This window comes from Myxine glutinosa, chromosome 1, assembly GCF_964187855.1.
Source record: "Myxine glutinosa chromosome 1, kmMyxGlut1.1, whole genome shotgun sequence".
In the NCBI taxonomy this organism is placed as follows: Eukaryota; Metazoa; Chordata; class Myxini; order Myxiniformes; family Myxinidae; genus Myxine; species Myxine glutinosa.
Window position 1 is genome coordinate 385,719,085 of NC_136261.1, and position 19,191 is coordinate 385,738,275.

Sequence of the window (19,191 nt, forward strand, 5' to 3'; positions counted from 1 at the left end):
TGTTGTTAGACATCTGTACCGCAAATTGGCCTGTTTTGAAGGCTTCATATACATGAGGATTCTTTTCTGGGAGATTTGTCATCTGAGCAAAGTATGGGGACAGATACCTAGCATGGTTAAATTTATCGTATGCAAAGCACCATGGGATCATGCTTCGTATGGCATGGAGGTGCAAGTTCCAGTTGCACGCACAAGGCCAAGTATGACATCCTCTACCATGTCTATGTATGACATCCAGAATGCAGAGAGTTCTCCATTATTGTGACGGAGATTTTCCAGAAAGTCTTTCCACAGGGTTACAAGCTTAGTTAGGAGAGGACTTTGGAGCAGATTGTGGAATCTCTGTTGGTTGATTGTGGAATCAGCAACCATGCCATTCACTTCCTCCAAGAATGTCTTAATCACAACACTCCTATCCTGAATATTATCCTCCACCCACTGCATGAACTCCTCCCATGCCAGTCTCATCAGCGCTTCATATATACACTTGTGGACCCTGACAGCTCGATTATAGTGTTTACCATCAAGTACCCCATCAATGGACCCTTCAGCAACTATTCTGGATTCTATGCAACTATCCTTGAGGCCAGCATCCCGAAATCGCTTTCCAAGGATTGCTCGGGCATTACAGATGGTGTGGAATGTTCCCATTCTAAGGAGAATGTTAGAAAATCGTCGTTTGTGTTTCCAGGCAATTTCAGTGGCTTCTGCATAGAGTGCTTGATCCATGACGACCACAACTGTTTCCAGAAATAGTTCCTTCCTTATCATCTCTGATTTAGTCAGAATTTCAAACACTGTGGTCAACTCTGTGGCCGGTGCATTGATGGTTGGCAAATATCCAACAATATCTTCTGAGATAAGCACTTGGTCTCTAGTACGAATGTTAAACCCAGTCCAGCTTGGGATTGTCTGATTCTCTGAATCTATTTGTCTTGCAAGCATCCAAACCAGGTTCTTAATATGGGCTGCTTCAGCAGCTTCCATGGTTTCCAGGAAATTGTCCTCTCTGGTCAAGAGAGGATGACGACCCACACGTGCACCAGCTACATATGTTTCAAGCTCTTGGTGCTCAACGGTGACTGATCTCTGCTTCAGTTTCTCAATATGAGGAAGTTCAACTCTGGGGAGATGTGGCCCATAGATATTGGGCTGTACTGCTATGCCATTGACTCGATGTGATGTACCCTTTCCAGTGAGAGTTTCCTTGAGTCTATCAATATTATCCCATGCAAGATTGGTGAGGACATGGGGTTTGATGGAGACTGGAAGTACAACTCTGTGGTTGAAGCCAGCTGCTAACCTTTGAAGACACAGAGCTGTATCGTTCTCTTCCAGCTGAGAATAAGATACACAATGTCCTAGCTTGTTTAGTGTCTGGATGAGCTGAACGTTTCCAGTGAGTGCTTTAACGGCATTAGGAAGCAATATATGTTTAGGTGGTTTACGCTTTCCACATGTCACAGCGTATGTGAGGTCCTGACTAAATGACTGGATCAGAGTGTTGATTCTGTGAGCTTGAATCTTCGTGTCAGGATCTCCTGTGAGAAGGCCAACAAGTAACCGTTCTAGTTCATTTGGCATAGTTATTTGGCCACTATTATTTACATCAGATGGATGAAATAGCCATGGAGTGGGTGCCATGTCCTGTTTGATGACTGATCGGATATGTGATGACGTTTGATCTATAATCTTATTGATATTGGTTGATTTAGCCTTCCAAACTCTGAGTTCCCTGTGAAGCTTTTGATTTTCTAAGACTACATCCTTGAATAAAACACTGTCAGGAACCATCAACAACTTTCCCTTGTCATCTGGAAATATATCCACTGATTTCCCGAACTCAGATTCCAGTTTTATACGAATGTGCTTCCTCGTAGAATCATATAGCTGTTCAACTCCACTACACTGCATGAAGAATTCCAGCTTCGAGGTTAAAGAAGTGATATGTACAATCTTCTTGTTGGAAATGACTAGGGCATTGCCCGTACTATATCTATATCTAAAATTATATCCCCCCCCCTCTATTTACATGAAATGGTTTGGTCCAAAGCGAACGGCTTGCGAGTACGGTGACAATCCCCCCCCCTCTATTTACATGCAATGGTTTGGTCCAAAGCGAACGGCTTCCGGAGTTTGGTAAAGAAATCGCCATCGCGTGCACAAACGCGCAGGAAAGCGAATGAATCGCAAATTCGGTTTTATTAGTTTTAAAACATAGTTTAACGCCAACATAGTTTGCAAACGTGAAATAAATGAATACGCTCTCAAATGTGCCATCCGAGGCAGAGTGTGTCCTCCACGTTCGGCACACGCGATCGTTCGCTGCTCTCTGATTGGTTGAATCGTTTTTTGGACATAGCTCGGTAAGTAATTGTCCGATTAATATGAAACCTTGAAAAGGCACATCCTCGGGTCCCCAGCAATATACCTGGCAAGTTAAAAGTATATCGGACCCGTGGTTGTCGAGAAACAGCGGTCACAGACAAACAAACGTACAGACGTACAGAGATTACTGGAATTATAGATAGATATCAGTTCTGATAAACTTGAAAAAGTCTTCATAAGTTTCTCTTTCAATCCTTTGGTACAGTTCGTCACCATCTGTTTCGTTTTCTTTTTTAGTATTAGCTTTGCTCTCATGTTCTATTTGCTTAATCCTTGTATAATTTTTAAAGCACGAAACATGATAGTGTGCCTCTGCAGCAACTATGTCTCTACTTGTTATTGCGAGAATGTTTTCATCTCCCTTTTGGATGGCACAATCTCATAATGTTTGATCTGCTCTTAGTTGTAAAGCTTGTGTAAGCATTTCATGTGATTTGGAATGCTTCTGATACTTGACCTTGTTACAGAAAATGCATATAGGATCGTACACTCGTCCTTCTGATGACGATCGTCTACTGAGCCTTTTTGATGTACTGCCACTACTTCCAGCCTCATCAGTAAGACTTTCAGCTGCTTTCCTTTTCAGTCTCCAAATCTCGCTTCATGGTGAAAAGGCTTCGGCATTTCCGGTGGTAGAAGATTGTTGGGACTTCTTCAGCTTGAAGCTGCTTAGCAATGTCTAAAATAGGTGCATAGTTTCTCACTTTGGCTGCATCAAGTAAGGTTAGTCATGAGTGCACATCGGATTTTTATGTGAAAAATAAATAAATATTTTTTCACATAAAACAGCTTTTTTGCGCGCAAAAAAATTATTTTGCTATTTGCGGAGAAAAAAAGAATTTCGCCCTTTTTGGGGAAAAATAAAATAAAATGCCCTTTTTGGTCGAAAATGTCTGGCAATGCTAAAAAAAATTAGGGAATTTTTCGAAATTTTAAACTGCGATCGAAATTTTTAACTGCGATCGAAATTTTAAACTGCAATCGATCTCAAAAACAAAACGTTGCGTCCACTTGCGTGCGTTGCGTCCCCAGCGTGTACAGCAGTGAGGCGGTGTACTACAGTGAGAGAGTGTACACAAAGTGTGAACAAGTCTCCTATCAAGATGAGTGCTGCTCTTTGTGACAAGTGGCTGAAGGAATTCAACGCTGGCGGCGATGGGGCCACCTTCAAGTACGTGTCGAGTGACACGGCTTTCTGTCGAGCTTGTGAAAAGACTTTCCGGGCGAAGCAGAAGTCTGAGCTGGCCCAACATGTCCGAGGAGACCGCCACAAGAGCAACTTGGCCTTGAAGAAGAAGAGGACGGTCACGCAAGCCACCATGGAGGACTTTGGTGGCGGAAAGAGGCACAAGTGCGACGTCGTGGCTCAGGAGCTGTGCCAGGCCATGCTGGCCGCTGGCATCCCATGGTCGAAATTGGAAAACCCTGCCCTCCGGTCGTTCCTGGAGAAGCACATCACTCTCCAGATCCCCGATGAAAGCTGGATTCGAAAGCACTACCTCGACAAGTGCTACGACGAGGCCTTGGCGGGGATCCGTGCCGACCTCGGACAGCAGCCCATCTGGCTGTCCGTCGATGAGACAACCGATTCGGCAGGTCGATATGTGGCCAACATCATCGCAGGACGCTTGTCCAAGGAGGGGTACTTTCGTCCCCACCTCGTCCAGTGCATGTTTCTGGAGAAGACTAACTCCGGGGAGATCGTGCGTGCAGTCAATGACACGCTGCGCTATCTTTGGCCCGATTTCAAGCCGGAGTGCCTCAAGGTCCTCGTCAGCGACGCCGCGGCCTATATGATCAAGGCCGGCCATGCCCTGAAGGAACTCTTCCCGGACTTGCTGCATGTGACTTGCGTTGCCCACGCGCTCCACCATGTCTGCGAGACAGTCCGAGAAATGTTCAAGGACGTCAACGACCTGACTGCCACGACGAAGAAGGTGTTCGTCAAAGCCCCGTCGCGTGTTGTCTTTTGGAAGGAGCAGCAGCCCAATCTTTCTCTCCCCTCGGAGCCCATTCTGACTCGGTGGGGGACATGGATCGACGCCGCGGTGTTTTACGCCGAGCATTTCGAGGCCGTCAAGGACATTGTGGACCAGCTGAACGATGACGACGCGATGGCAATCCGGAGTGCCAAGGACCTGTTCGAAAAGGCGGACATCAAGCTCAGTTTGGTCTTCTTAAATGCCCACGTGTCGTTCATCCCGAAGATCCTTAAGCAGCTGGAGGAGGCCGGCATGGAGCTGGCCAAGGCCTTCCAGCTCCTTGATCAGGCCAAGGAGGAGCTCGAAAAGATCCAAGGCTGCCGTAAGGAGATCCTGCTCACCAAGTTCAAGGCGGTGCTGCAGCGCAATCCCGACATTGGTGTGCTGAGGACAGTGGCTTTGATCCTGGATGGAGATCAGCACGGATCTGAGGTTGGTGTGCCGGCTGGAGTCAAGCTTGCTGACATCCCCCTCTTGAGGTACTGCCCCATCGTCAGCGTCGACGTGGAAAGGTCCTTCTCCGTCTACAGAAATGTCCTCACCGACCGCCGACACCGCCTCACCAAGGAGGACATTACCAAGATAATGATTTCAAACACCTACTTTAACCGTTCCTAAAAGGGTCTTGTCAATTTCTTCTAGTCCTCTACTTATCAAACAATGCGGTTGCAATAAAGGTACCTGAACGTCATTTTTTACCTGTTTACTAGCCCAGGGTGCTTAATGTTGTGCAGGAAAAAGCTTACCATTTTTTGTTCTTTTTTTGACTGATTTCTGAAAAACTTGGTAATAATAAAAAATGAATAAAACGGGGGAAAAAAATATTTCGGGATTTTTTCACATAAAAAAAAAAAATTCCCGCTTTTCAAAACATAAAAGGCCTATTTTCTTAACATAAAAATCCGTAGTCTAGCTCATGAGTCATAGCATTGAGGACTGACCAAATGTTCATTTTCTTCTTTGAATGCTGGCATGTGTATGATACACTGATTTTTCACAGATTTATTGTACTGAGGCAGCTTTTCCATTCTGAAGCAAAGGGGTCAGCTATTCCACTTCTTGTGCAGAACTGCTTTCACTTCCAACCACCAAAATACCTGAAACAGAAAATCAGATTAAATATTCTGTTTAAAAAAGTACGTTCAAAAAATTATATTATTTATATATGATTTATACATGATTTACACATGATAATACATACATTTATACATAATGCTATGCATTGATACATGATTTATACATTATACATATTTATACATAATATTCAGACATAAAATCATGCACCTTCAAAGCATTTTAGTTGTATTTATCAATGTATCTGTAGATTGTATGCAAGAAAAATTAAAGGTAAAACATCATTCTTGATTTACCGTATGTTTTTCTTTTTGGGTGTTGGGAGGGGGAGGGGGGTAAAGATAATAACAATAACATTTATGTTGTATATTTTACTTAACAAATATGTTTTTATTACAGTTTATGATTGAATTTCTTCAAATTTACATATCTTAACATGGTATCAATCAATTAGTTTATGTGCAATCAAAACTTTCTTACCTCTTTTATGAAAACGAAATCAAATATTCTGCAATTTATCACCGCCAAACCATCACTGCCTGTAATTGCGAACACCAAATACTAGGCTAATTTTAATAACTGTTTTGAAAAGCATATAACATTAGCTGTGAACCAAACAATTTTCAAGATGATATAGCATATAACAAGAGAGAACTATTAGTTTTAAATAGGATGTCTTTTTCTGTATTACGCTAGTTTCGGAAAAAGTCTTTTGATAACGGGTTACTAAACGACTCATAAAATACAAAAAGCTACCACCAATGCAATGCTATCACATATTTTCTGACTCTACAGATGTATACCTTTCCAAAAATTACAATGAGAATTATTCCCATCAGATGGTACCGGTGACCCCAAAATACAGGGTCTGGCTCACGGCCTATTACTAGTGACACCCGAATACACATGATCCCCATCCATACACATGATCCCCCATCCATAAATATGACCCCATCCTTAAACCCTATCCCCATCCATAAACCTGATCCCCATCAATAAACCTGATCCCCATCCATAAACCCTATCCCCATCCATAAAACTTATCCCCATCCATAAACCTTATCCCCATCCATAAACCTGATCCCCATCCATAAACCTGATCGCCATCCATAAACCTGATCCCCATCCATAAACCTGATCCCCATCCATAAACCTTATCCCCATCCATAAACCTGATCCCCATCCATAAACCTTATCCCCATCCATAAACCTGATCCCCATCCATAAACCTGATCCCCATCCATAAACCTTATCCCCATCCATAAACCTTATCCCCATCCATAAACCTGATCCCCATCCATAAACCTGATCCCCATCCATAAACCTTATCCCCATCCATAAACCTGATCCCCATCCATAAACCTTATCCCCATCCATAAACCTGATCCCCATCCATAAACCTGATCCCCATCCATAAACCTGATCCCCATCCATAAACCTTATCCCCATCCATAAACCTTATCCCCATCCATAAACCTGATCCCCATCCATAAACCTTATCCCCATCCATAAACCTTATCCCCATCCATAAACCTTATCCCCATCCATAAACCTGATCCCCATCCATAAACCTGATCCCCATCCATAAACCTAATCGCCACCGATAAACCTGATCCCCACCGATAAACCTGATCCCCACCGATAAACCTGATCCCCACCGATAAACCTGATCCCCACCGATAAACCTGATCCCCACCGATAAACCTTATCCCCATCCATAAACCTGATCCCCACCGATAAACCTGATTGCCACCGATAAACCTGATCCCCATCGATAAACCTGATCCCCATCCATAAACCTCATCCACATCCATAAATCATTCCCATCTGAAGCTGTTATCACACTTTACGTCTATAATCCTCAGAGGTCACGAGACTTTTCTTGGTTTCAAAATCTTGTTTTTAATTCACGTAAAAAGTGAAAAGTAAAAATTCAGCCATTCAATAAATGTCGTTGCTGACGTTACGGCGGCAAAATGAACTTTCTGCATGCTTTACACAAAGTTAATATGATACGTTTTGCATCCAAACAATACAATAATTTACCTCAAGTTACTTCAAGAAGTTCAACAATAAATGGAGATTTAGCTCACCTCGATCCAAGGGTCGGGAATTAAAGAGAAATCATGGAAAATGGAGCCGATCAGTTCTTTCGTTCGTCGCGGGTAAAACAGTTTCGTGGGAAGAAGGCGGAAGTTCAAGCATGTGAATATGGTGCCCAACCGCCAACGGAAGTGACAACACAACTTGCATAAACAACAGCAACATAAACCCAAAGCAATGTCTTCATCTTCTTCTTTTTTGAGGTTTACTGGCGCTTTCAGAGCCGCGAGGCTTTATATATGCCACGCACCCTAACATCCAAACAAACCAACCAGAAGATTAACACGAGAAAAACTAGAGACTCACACTGCGAACCCCGTCTCTTTGATAAACTTTAAAACTGTTCTACAAAACCCAGGATGTTTCAGATCCAGCCAGCAAAAGGCTTCCGGCAGACCTGACCATGTGATCCCCATTCCGCGGACAGAAAGCTGAAGACGAGATCTAGCGTTATTATAACGCGGACAAAAGGAAAAAACATGGTCCAGATCTTCGGGAACCTTACACCGATCGCACCACCCTGAGGGATGGCACCCGATCCTGTGAAGATAAAAATTGAGAAAACAATGTCCAATTCTAAGTCGAGATAAGATAGACTGCTCCCTGCGAGGGAGCCGGGGAGACGACCCCAAGGACACGATCGATGGATGCACCTTGTGACACCACCTCCCCTTAGGGGAGGAGTCCCACTGACTTTGCCATATAACATTAATTTTCTGTTTAATTAAATTAGAGAGGTCTGCCTGGCCTAGCGGAACCGGGGTTTCGAAATCCAGATTGAGGGCGCGTTTGGCCGCCTGATCACACACTTCGTTGCCTGCAATGCCCACATGGGCCGGGACCCAGCATAGATCGACGACCGTGCCCCTCCACTGGGCCAAATTTACGAGATGAATTACCTCAAGAACCAATTTGTTCCTACTGCCAGGCTGGAACGACCTAAGCGCTATCAGAGCCGAGAGAGAGTCGGAAAATATGACCGCGCTGAGGGGATAAAAGTCGATAATCCATTGAAGAGCCAAAACAATTGCATAAAGTTCTGCCGAAAATACCGACAGGTGGTCTGAAAGCCTGAAAGCCTTGGTCACCTTCACATCAGGGATGCAGAAGGCAGCCGCAGTATGGCCAAGACGCGGATCTTTGGAGCCATCTGCATAAGCATGGAGAGATTGACTCCAGAACTTGTGAATGAATTCCACAGCCATGTTACTTGTCGCGACGGGATTGTCCTTGTCTGTCATACTCTGTAAATCCAAGTGAATTCTAGGAACCACGAGGGTCCAAGGCGGCCATAGGGACACTTTATTGGCTGTGTTAACCGGGGGGAGGTCCATCCCCAACCCTTTAACCGCCCTAACACACTTGAGACCAAAAGGGGGGAGCCGACGAAGATTACCGAGAGCATGATACTCCCAGCAATCCAGGAACAGAGAACTGCCAGGATGATTTACCCCGAAGGAAATGCATTTGGACCAGTATTTGAGAATAGACACTTCCCATCGAAGTGACAAAGGCAGCTCACCCACTTCAACCAGGAGAGCGCTCACTGGAGAGCTTTTAAAGGCACCAAGACATATGCGGAGAGCTTTGGACTGAACTCCTTCCAACCTCCTCCGGATGGACAGGGACATGTCCCAAAGGGCTTGACACCCGTAATCAAAGTGCGAACGTATTAGAGCTCTGTACAAGATAAGGAGGCTATCCTGGTGGGCACCCCAAGAAGTGCCTGAGATACAACGGAGAAGGTTGAGACCCTTCGAGCACTTAGCTACAAGTTTGGCACAATGGCCATTCCAGGTTAAGCCCTTATCAAAGATCACCCCAAAAAAGGGGACCACTGGAGAGACTTTTAGGGCCGTGCCATTGACTGTTAATCTGACGTCCTCAACCTTTCTCTTGAGAGTAAAGATTCCAAGCTTAGACTTAGGCCCAGAGATGGCAAAACCCCATTTTGCAGCCCACTGCTCAATACTGACAACATCAGCCTGAAGGCGCTTGGAGATGAACGCACAGTTCCTGCCCCAAACCCAGATAGCTATATCATCAGCAAACAATGACAAATTGCCCCGCACCCCTGGAAGAGAGGCAAAATCATTTATCATTATATTGAAAAGGGTGGGACTAATACAACTACCCTGAGGAATACCCTTTTTAGTGAGAAACACGGAGGACAGAGCAGCACCAACACGCACTTGAAAATATCTGCCAGACAGGAAATCACGGACCCACCAGAAAAGTCTGCCCCTGATGCCTAACTGGTGAATCTTAAACAGAAGACCGTCCCTCCAGACAGAATCATAGGCCTTCTGAATATCAAGGAAAACCCCCAGCACCGACTCACGGCCAATGAAAGCCTTCCTAATGTCATTCGCCAGAGAGACTATTTGATCTGAAGAGGACCGACCCCTCCTGAATCCACTCTGACATCTATTAAGCAGATTATTCTTTTCTAAGTAAAATATCAGGCGTTCATTAACCATCTCCTCCATAAGTTTGCTAACAACAGAAATAAGAGCTATAGGGCGAAAGAGGATGGGTCTGTAGGATCCTTACCAGGCTTTAGAACAGGAATGATTATAGAATGCTTCCAAGCACCAGGGAGCCTACCTGAAGCCCAGACCTTATTGATCAACACCTGAAACACTTCCAAGACACTGTCATCCGTGTGCTTGAACATGGAGTGAGTGAGCGAATTAGAGCCAGGAGCACTATTCTTGGACTTGGAAATGACCTGCTTTAATTCACCCAGAGAGAAATCCATGTTAAGCGGGGAGTTATCCGGGCTCACATCACAGAGAATGTCTTTGTGCTGGGAGACAAACTGACGCTTGGCCTCACCTGACTCCGAATCGACAGGATCATCACCTGACTGATCTGAAAAGAAGGATGCTAAAGCAGAGGCCTTCTCCTGGCTTGAATAAACAGGGGCATTATTGCTGACCAACCAAGCTATCGACCACCCTCCACCATTCCTACCATACATACTTCTAACCCACGCCAAACAGAACTAATGGAGGTGTCCGGATTGATAGACGTGCAAAATGCTCGCCAAGACTCTGACTTGGCGCATTTAATTACCCGCTGAGCTTGAGCTCTTCTTCTCTTGAACTCGATGGCATCTTGAAGCAGCAAGGATTTCCAAACTTTTTTAAAGGAAGACTTTCTGGCCTTAATGGCCCTCGTGCATTCCTCATTCCACCAGGGAACTTTAATTCTCTGACGGATCTGACCTTTACAAGTGGGGATAGACTCGAGAGCACTGCGATAAACTCCTTTGACTAAACTATTACTGAAGATATCAGGATTCTCGTTAAATAATTCAGGCTTGACCACCTCGGAGCAACATCTGGAAAACTTACCCCAATTAGCCCTGGAGAGACTCCAAGAGGGAGGCCTATCCAACCCCTCCAGATCTCTCTCCAATTTGAGGTGAGTGGACACCGGAAGGTGGTCACTACCCAGACTGTCTGGAAGAACCCTCCATTCACACCTTGCTGCAAGCGAGGCAGAGATTATCATGAGGTCAAGAGGGGAAGACCGACCAGAGCCAGGATTTATGAAAGTTCCACTACCATCATTCAGTATTACTAAGTCAAGGTCGTCCATCACCTTCTCCACACAAGAACCATTACTGTCCGTGAGCTTAGAGCCCCATAGAGTGTTGTGGCTGTTGAAGTCACCGCACCAAAAGATTGACCCTTCGCATTTGCATAAAACCTCTTAGAGCACAAGAACATTCAAAGAGAGACACGGATTATAAAAGTTAACCACCGAGAAGGTCTCACTAGGGCTAGGAAATAAAACCACATTACACTCCAACTCCCCATGACAATCAATAACCCTATGAGGAACTCCTGACCTCACAAAAACCCCACATCCCCCCCCCCCCCCCACTGCCCCTAGCTCTAACCCTGCGAATTAACAAATAATTTGGAATCCTATATGAAATGTGGCTCTTCAACCAAGTTTCTTGGACACATATTATATCTGGTTTTACTATGAGATCACTTAAAAATTTAATAAACTCTGAACCGTGAGCAGGTAAACTTTTCGCATTCCATTGAAGGAGCCTCAGTCCTCAAGAAAGGGGGGGTCTTTCTGAGGCCTGGACTTCGACCCGCTCCTCTTGTGAACCAACAGAGCGTGGATCTGGCCAATGGAAAATTCCTCCCAACCCAGATGCTTAGCCGCGGCAACCGACACAGCACGGATTTTGTCCGTTCGACTTGACGCTACTGCAGAGCAGTTGATAGATTCGGAAATAAACGCAATAAACGCGTCTTTTGAAATATTTAAATCTGAATCAGATTTGGCTCTCTCTGATCGACACTCGACTCGCTCAGTTTCAGTCTGGACTCCTACTGTTTTAGTAGCGACCTTCACCGAGCCAATGGGATTAGAGTTGCGCAAACCTGCACACGAGGCAGGTTTAGTCCCAGAAACTTTCGAAGCGGCTTCAGCGTAAGTTAATTTTTCCTTTACCTTTACCTGCTGAATTAGCGCTGCTTTTTGAAAAACCGGGCAGCCTCGGAAAGCAGAGCTGTGCACCCCACCACAATTCCCACAATGCATTTGCTCACTCGGGCAAGCGCCACGCTCATGATCGCCATTGCATCTGCTGCAGTGAACCTTGCCCGGACAAGCTGGGGCCGTATGCCCAAACCTCTTACACTTGTAGCATCTAAGAGGAGCCGGTATGTAATCTCTTACCGTGAAGGCTAAATAGCCGAGCACTACCTTTGATGGAAGGCAAGAACCACTGAAGGACAGCAAGACTGATAAGGTGTTCACCTTCTCTCCATCCCTGAATGTGGTAAGACGGCGAGCCTCAGTCACTCCACTGGAGGCCAAATAACTCTTAATCTCTTCAATTTCTATGGATGAATCCACCCCATAGATGACACCACGACATTCTCTCATGTACTTCGGGATTTGACACGAAACACAGACCTCACCAAAATGGGTTGCTTTCAACACCTTGTCCCTTTGCCCGGCTGACTTGCACTCAAGGAGCAGGTCGCCCGACCGAAGCACTTTCGCAGACACGACTTCGCCGAACTCTTTCTTTATGAGCTCTGCTAACTTTATAGGGTTGGACGGACCCACACGATTAGGCCTCTCAACGGCCGCCACAATGACCACAAACTTATCGAGCGAATCAACGGGGTTGCCAGAGGCCAGGGAGAGGGAAGCCCTATGCTTTTGCTTCCCAACTGGGGACACCTCATCAGAGGACACCTGGCCTCCCCTCTCTCTCTTCCGAGGTTTACTAACAGATTAAAAAGACCCCTCCCCATCCTCTCCCGAGAGACTCTCCATTTATTCCTACTAGCGGGAATTTAGTCTGAACCGGGAATCAAGCCCGGAAGTGCGAGCGACGAGACCGCCATGAGACCGCAACAAAAACGAAACGAGGATCACGCAGCCCGATCGCCACACCCTCCGCACGTTGACGCCGATCCAACATCACGTGTCCAACCGAGAATGAATTGCAATCCGCGTGGGCTTTTACCAGATCCGCCCACGCCCCTCAAAATGTTCCACAGCCTCCCATCGGCTGAGGTTTGCCGCATCATGGCGACGGATTCCTGGCTCGCCATTGGTCACGTGGGTCATGCTTTTGGCCATGCCTCTCTGCACATCTGGTGTATGGCCACGCCTTAACCAACCAAGGTTTGACATCCTGCCTAACTTCAACGCATATTGGTTTTGATTACTACACAATGGGAAGGGCTAATCTTTACATTTAATAAGACATAACTGACTAATGCAGGCTCCATGTTGTCGTGCAACGAACCAGAGGGGGTTTGCCTTTATGGCACAACCGCAACAATATTCCCATCAGGAAGCGATTTCGTGTTACACCGGGTACTCCCCTCTGTCTCTGCCCCACCCCACTTTATATAATACCCCACCTCATAAATAAATATATAAATAATATAAGCTGTTGGTGGTGAAGTAAATAAATAAATAATATACGCTGCTGAAAGTGAAGTAAATAAATAAAGTTGTTGGTAGTTTAGTAAATAAATAAATTAAGTTGGTGGTAGTTTAGTAATAAATAATATAAGTTGTTGGTAGTTTAGTAAATAAATAATATAACTTGTTGGTAGTTTATTAAATAAATAAGTTGTTGGTTGTTTAGTAAATAAATAAATAATATAAGTTGTTGGTAATGTAGTAAATAAATAAATAATATAAGTTGTTGGTGGTGAGGTAAATCAATAAATAATATAAGTTGTTGGCGATGAAGAAAATAAATAAATAATGTAAGTTGTTGGTGATGAGATAAATAAATTAAAACAATTGTTGTAATAAAAGTTTTTATGATCAATGTGATTCCCAAAGTTTATAAAAAGATAAATGTGTTTGTGTTTTTGTCCGTTTGTCTAACAATGTCTGCGACCCCGTGTCGTGTCCGCAGATGGACGGTGCCCGAGTGTGGACACAAACTCTGCACATCGACAGAACAAGATCTCCGGGGATCTCAGGACGGCGACCCGAACCTGGACCGGGAAAAAGTACCCGGAACATCCTGATCGGTTTGATGTTTGTGAACAAGTTGTTTCTTGTGAGTGTTTCTCCTCAGGTCGTTATTACTGGGAGGTCGATGTGGGGTTGAGTCGTTCGTGGGGAATCGGGATCTGTTTGAACTCCATGGGGAGAAAAGGGGGAAAGTGCGGGTTGGGAGGGAATCCCGAGTCTTGGTGTTTAATTGAATCTAATAACAAATTCTCCGCACATCACAACAAACAATGTACCTCCCTGTCCGTGCCGGGGGATCATGAACGGTTTGGGTTCTTCTTGGATTGTGAGGCGGGAGTGTTGACGTGTTTTGGGGACTCGCGGGTCCTGCACGTGTTCAGGGGGAACTTCATGGACCCCGTTAGACCCGATATTGGGGTTTGGGATGATGATGATTCCGTTCATTTTGTACATTTAGTGAAATAAACTTTCATCATGAACTGATCCGGTTATTTTTGGTTCTAATCAATCAAATCATTTACCTGTTCATGACGATGTGATTAATGATTAATGTTTATATTATAATAAGGTTTATATAATTTAACAAGTTCATCGTTTATCTTATTTAATATGAAATTAACTTTAACCCGAACTCTTCACTGTCCTCCCGATACAATACGGATTCTTCTTCTTCAACCGTCATTGAATGGATGTGTGAGTGAAAAGTCCCTCCAGTTAGATGAAACCCTTTGTGTTTACCTGAAATGGACAACGAGCGTTAATAGTGAAGGTGAGAGTGTGTTTGGATCGGATCACAGGAAGAATGTGGAACCATGGATGGAATTAACAGAACGTTCATCAGGTATCGCGAATCACACCGTTGGAAACATGACCAGGTAACCTTTTGGGTGTAACTCTCTTTTGCTCTGATGAAGGGTTCACACCCAAAACGGCAGGTTCTCATTGTTTCCCACGGAGGTTTTAATCTCAAATCTTCGTGGAAATCTCTTCCATCCAATCAAAACACAGGGATAAAATCATCATGAAATAACTGGCGTGATGACGTCATCTCAGTGTTTTACAGGTAGGATGATCCATCAATGTCTGATAGGGGGCTCATCCAGGTGTTTCACAGGTAGGGTGATCCATCAATGCACGGTGAGGGGCTCATCCCGGTGTTTCACAGGTAGGGTGATCCATCAATGCGCGATAGGGGGCTCATCCCGGTGTTTCACAGGTAGGGTGATCCATCAACGCGCGATAGGGGGCTCATCCCGGTGTTTCACAGGTAAGTTGATCCATCAATGCCTGATAGGGGACTCATCCAGGTGTTTCACAGGTAGGGTGATCCATCAATGCGTGATAGGGGGCTCATCCCGGTGTTTCACAGGTAGGGTGATCCATCAATGCGCGATAGGGGGCTCATACCTGTGTTTCACAGGTAGGGTGATCCATCAATGCGTGATAGAGGGCTCATCCCGGCGCTTCACAGGTAGGGTGATCTATCAATGCCCGATAGGGGTCTCATCCAGGGGTTTCACAGGTAGGGTGATCCATCAATGCGCGATAGAGGGCTCATCCCGGCGTTTCACAGGTAGGGTGATCTATCAATGCCCGATAGGGGTCTCATCCAGGGGTTTCACAGGTAGGGTGATCCATCAATGCGTGATAGGGGGCTCATCCCTGTGTTTCACAGGTAGGGTGATCCATCAATGCGCGATATGGGGCTCATCCCGGTGTTTCACAGGTAAGTTGATCCATCAATGCCCGATAGCGGTCTCATCCAGGAGTTTCACAGGTAGGGTGATCCATCAATGCACGATAGGGGTCTCATCCAGGTATTTCCTTGGTACGGTGATCGATCAATGCGCGACAGGGGTCTCATCCCGGTGTTTCATAAGAAGAACCGTCTGTAGTTCTGCGAGCAGGTTCTAAGTCATTAGCCGGGACCAGCACCGGTAGAAGTATCATTGAAGAAGAGGCACCAGATGTGGAGTCACACGATGGTGCTGGGGGCGACTCAGTTTCCAGGGCCGGAAAGATGATTCCTGGGACTCTGAAGATTGCGTACACCTTGAATCTGCAGCATGTGGCTCATTTGCTCTTGTTGGTGTTTTTGTCCAAAGAGGAAGATCATGGCCTGAGTTATGTAGAAATAAATGCACGTCTTACTTTGAGTCTGATAGGCCTGATCCGGATTTGAATCCCACAGATGGGCCGGATCCAGATTTGTATCCCACTGATGGGCCGGATCCGGATTTGCATCCCACTGATAGGCAGGGTCTGGGTTTGTATCAGTGATAGTTTTTTTTTTTGTTTGTTTGTTTTTGTCTACTGAATCGAGGCCCGTGAAAGAGCTAACATTCACTTCACAAACAAATCAACCAGACAAACAAAATATATAAAAAGAGGGAGCGGAAGACAAGATGGGGAGAGAAGAGGAAGCACACAAACACAACATTTGAGAGCAGGGAGATGTGTGGAAGGGAGAGGGCTTGGGGGGAGGAGGCGTGGGAAGGGGGGGGGGGAGGGAGAAGTATAAAACACAAGGACACCAAGGACTTCCAGGACAGAGGTTGGTATTTCAAAAAAGTGGAATTGGGGTGAAATTAGCAGGGGTAGAAAAGATCAAGGTTTTGGATGGGGGAAGATAAGAGATAGTGTTGAACAGCTGTTTTAAAGACCTGGAGGGTGGAGTGGGATTGAAGAGAGTGAGGGAGTTTGTTCCAGAGGTGGGAGAAAAGAGGAATGAAGGAGTGAAGGTGAGCAGAGAGTCTTGATTTTGGCAGTTTGACCATAAGAGGGTTGCAGGCAGATCTTGTGCGACCTGTAGGAATATTTGTGGGACAGAGCCCAAAGAGAGCTGGGGGGGCAAGGCCAGAGAGGAGTCGGTAGAAGACGGAAAGACCACCAACCTGCCTGCGGTGAGTGAGTGAGAGGCCCTTGGAGTTAACTTCATCGCGGGAGATTCCAATGATTCTGAATGCTTTGGTTTCAACAGCGTGAAGACGAGCTAGGTGTGAGGCAGGAGCACCAGCCCAGAGGGGAGAGCAGTATTCCATTGAGCTGCGGATGAAAGCCTTGTATGTGGTGAGGAGCTCAGGTGTGCCAAGGAAGGACTTCGCACGATGGAGGATGCCCAGTCCGCGACTGGCTTTGGAGGCCAGATTTGAAATGTGGTTTTCCCAGGAAAGATCATGGCAGATAGTGAGACCCAAAAGCTTGAGTGACTGAACTTCTTGGAGAGGATTATTCAGAAAGTGGATGGGAGGGTTGTCCAGTCGGTCTTTTCGGAGAGACATCGTAAGAGTGTGAGATTTGTCAGGATTGAAAGACATGCTCCACTTGTTTGCCCAGTCTGTGATTTTGTCCAGGTCTGCAGAGAGTGAGGAGGCTGCAGACTGCCGATCTGAGGGATGAAGAATGGAGCGACAGAGAGTAGAGTCATCAGCAAAGAGATACACATGATTTTCAAGAGAGTCAGAGAGATCATTGATGAAGACCAGAAAAAGCACAGGGCCCAGAACACTGCCATGTGGAACTCCAGCCTGAACAGGAAGAGGAGATGAGAGAAACCCATTCAGGGCCACACGTTGACTACGACTAGAGAGGAAGTCCGCCAGCCATGCGTGGAGATTTCCATGGATACCAAAAGAGGAGAGTTTGGTGAGCAGAGCAGGGTGCCAGACCCCACGCAGAGCGGGGTTTCACCAAAGGAATTGATCCTATGGTGAAAATTTCATGCCCATCAGACCAACAGTTGCTGAGAAAAAAAAAATCACAATGATTGGATACGTGTTGTACTTGTCGAATTATGACGTCATAACGAAGGCACAGATGCCATCATCAAACATATATTTTTCCCCAAAGGGAGGACTTGACAATGAGCCATGTTTCAATTTTTTCCATAGAGCGGTTTCAAAGATATAGAGGTGCAACTCTTTTCGATTTTTTCCAAGATGGTGTCTGTACCACGTGACCTATCACGTTATAATTATAATTTAAAAATTCTACAGAAGGAGCCGCACATATTCTGAAAATTTCGTGTCCATTGGTCCAACAGTTGCAGAGGAATTTTTTTTTATTCATACTGATCAGATCAAGCGAATGTACTTGTACTTGTCGAATTAAGACGTAATAACTAAGGCACCGATGACATCACCATCAAAATATATTATTCCCCATGGTCAGAACTTGACAATGAGCCGTTTCAAATTTTTCCATTGAGCGGTTTGGGAGACAGAGGTGTAACGTTTTTCCAACATGGCGTCCATACCACGTAACCTATGACGTCATAATAATCATTGCAATATACCACAAGAGAAGGCGCTCCTATGGTAAAAATTTCATGTCAATTGGACGAACGGTTGTGAAGAAAATGAATTTTAAAAATGCAGATACAGCACATGTACGGCACACACACGTACGTAACTGAATACGTACCTGAATGCTTAACTCCGCTTTTTGCTTCGCCAGCGCAGGGTAACAACACAGACGGTGCATTTGTGCTTTAAATACCTCTCTTTATTGCGAAACCCTTCACAAATTCAAGTTTCATGAAAAACATCGGCAGGAGGCTTCTTCTGCAACCATTTTACAACAAGGGTGTTGTCCCCGTATAACACATGCCAATGAAACATGGACTACAGCAAATATTGATGAAAAATTGATGTTCAAACTGCCATGGAAAGATGCCGTCTGAGCAAAACCAAAAAGGGACAAGAAAAATAAATAAACCAGACAGAAAACAAAATTCCTAAATACGAGTAACCATCAAAAAAAAAAAAGAGAACAAAAAAAAAAGTTATCCCAGAACTCAAAATCTCCACCTCCTTTTACAGGAAAGAATTATTATTCATGAACCAGTTTGTGAAGCTTCATTCTCATAGCTTTGTTCCAAGGGATCGTTTTAGAATCATCACTGAACCTCTGACAGCCTCCACCTGAAGCTTGTTTGTCGTGATATTCCTTGGAATGTTTTTTTAAGTACTTGGGAAGGGTTTTCGTGTTCATCCGGATTTCCTGTTGCTCAGACTATCACTATCGCACGTGAAAAATCTGAATGCCTCAACTCTGTGTTTGCCTCCAAATCTTGTGTCCCAAACCCATCCCTCTCTGCACCCACTGTACCCAGTCGTACCCAGCTGCTCCTGGACTCTGTGTCCTTTCCTCCTGACAA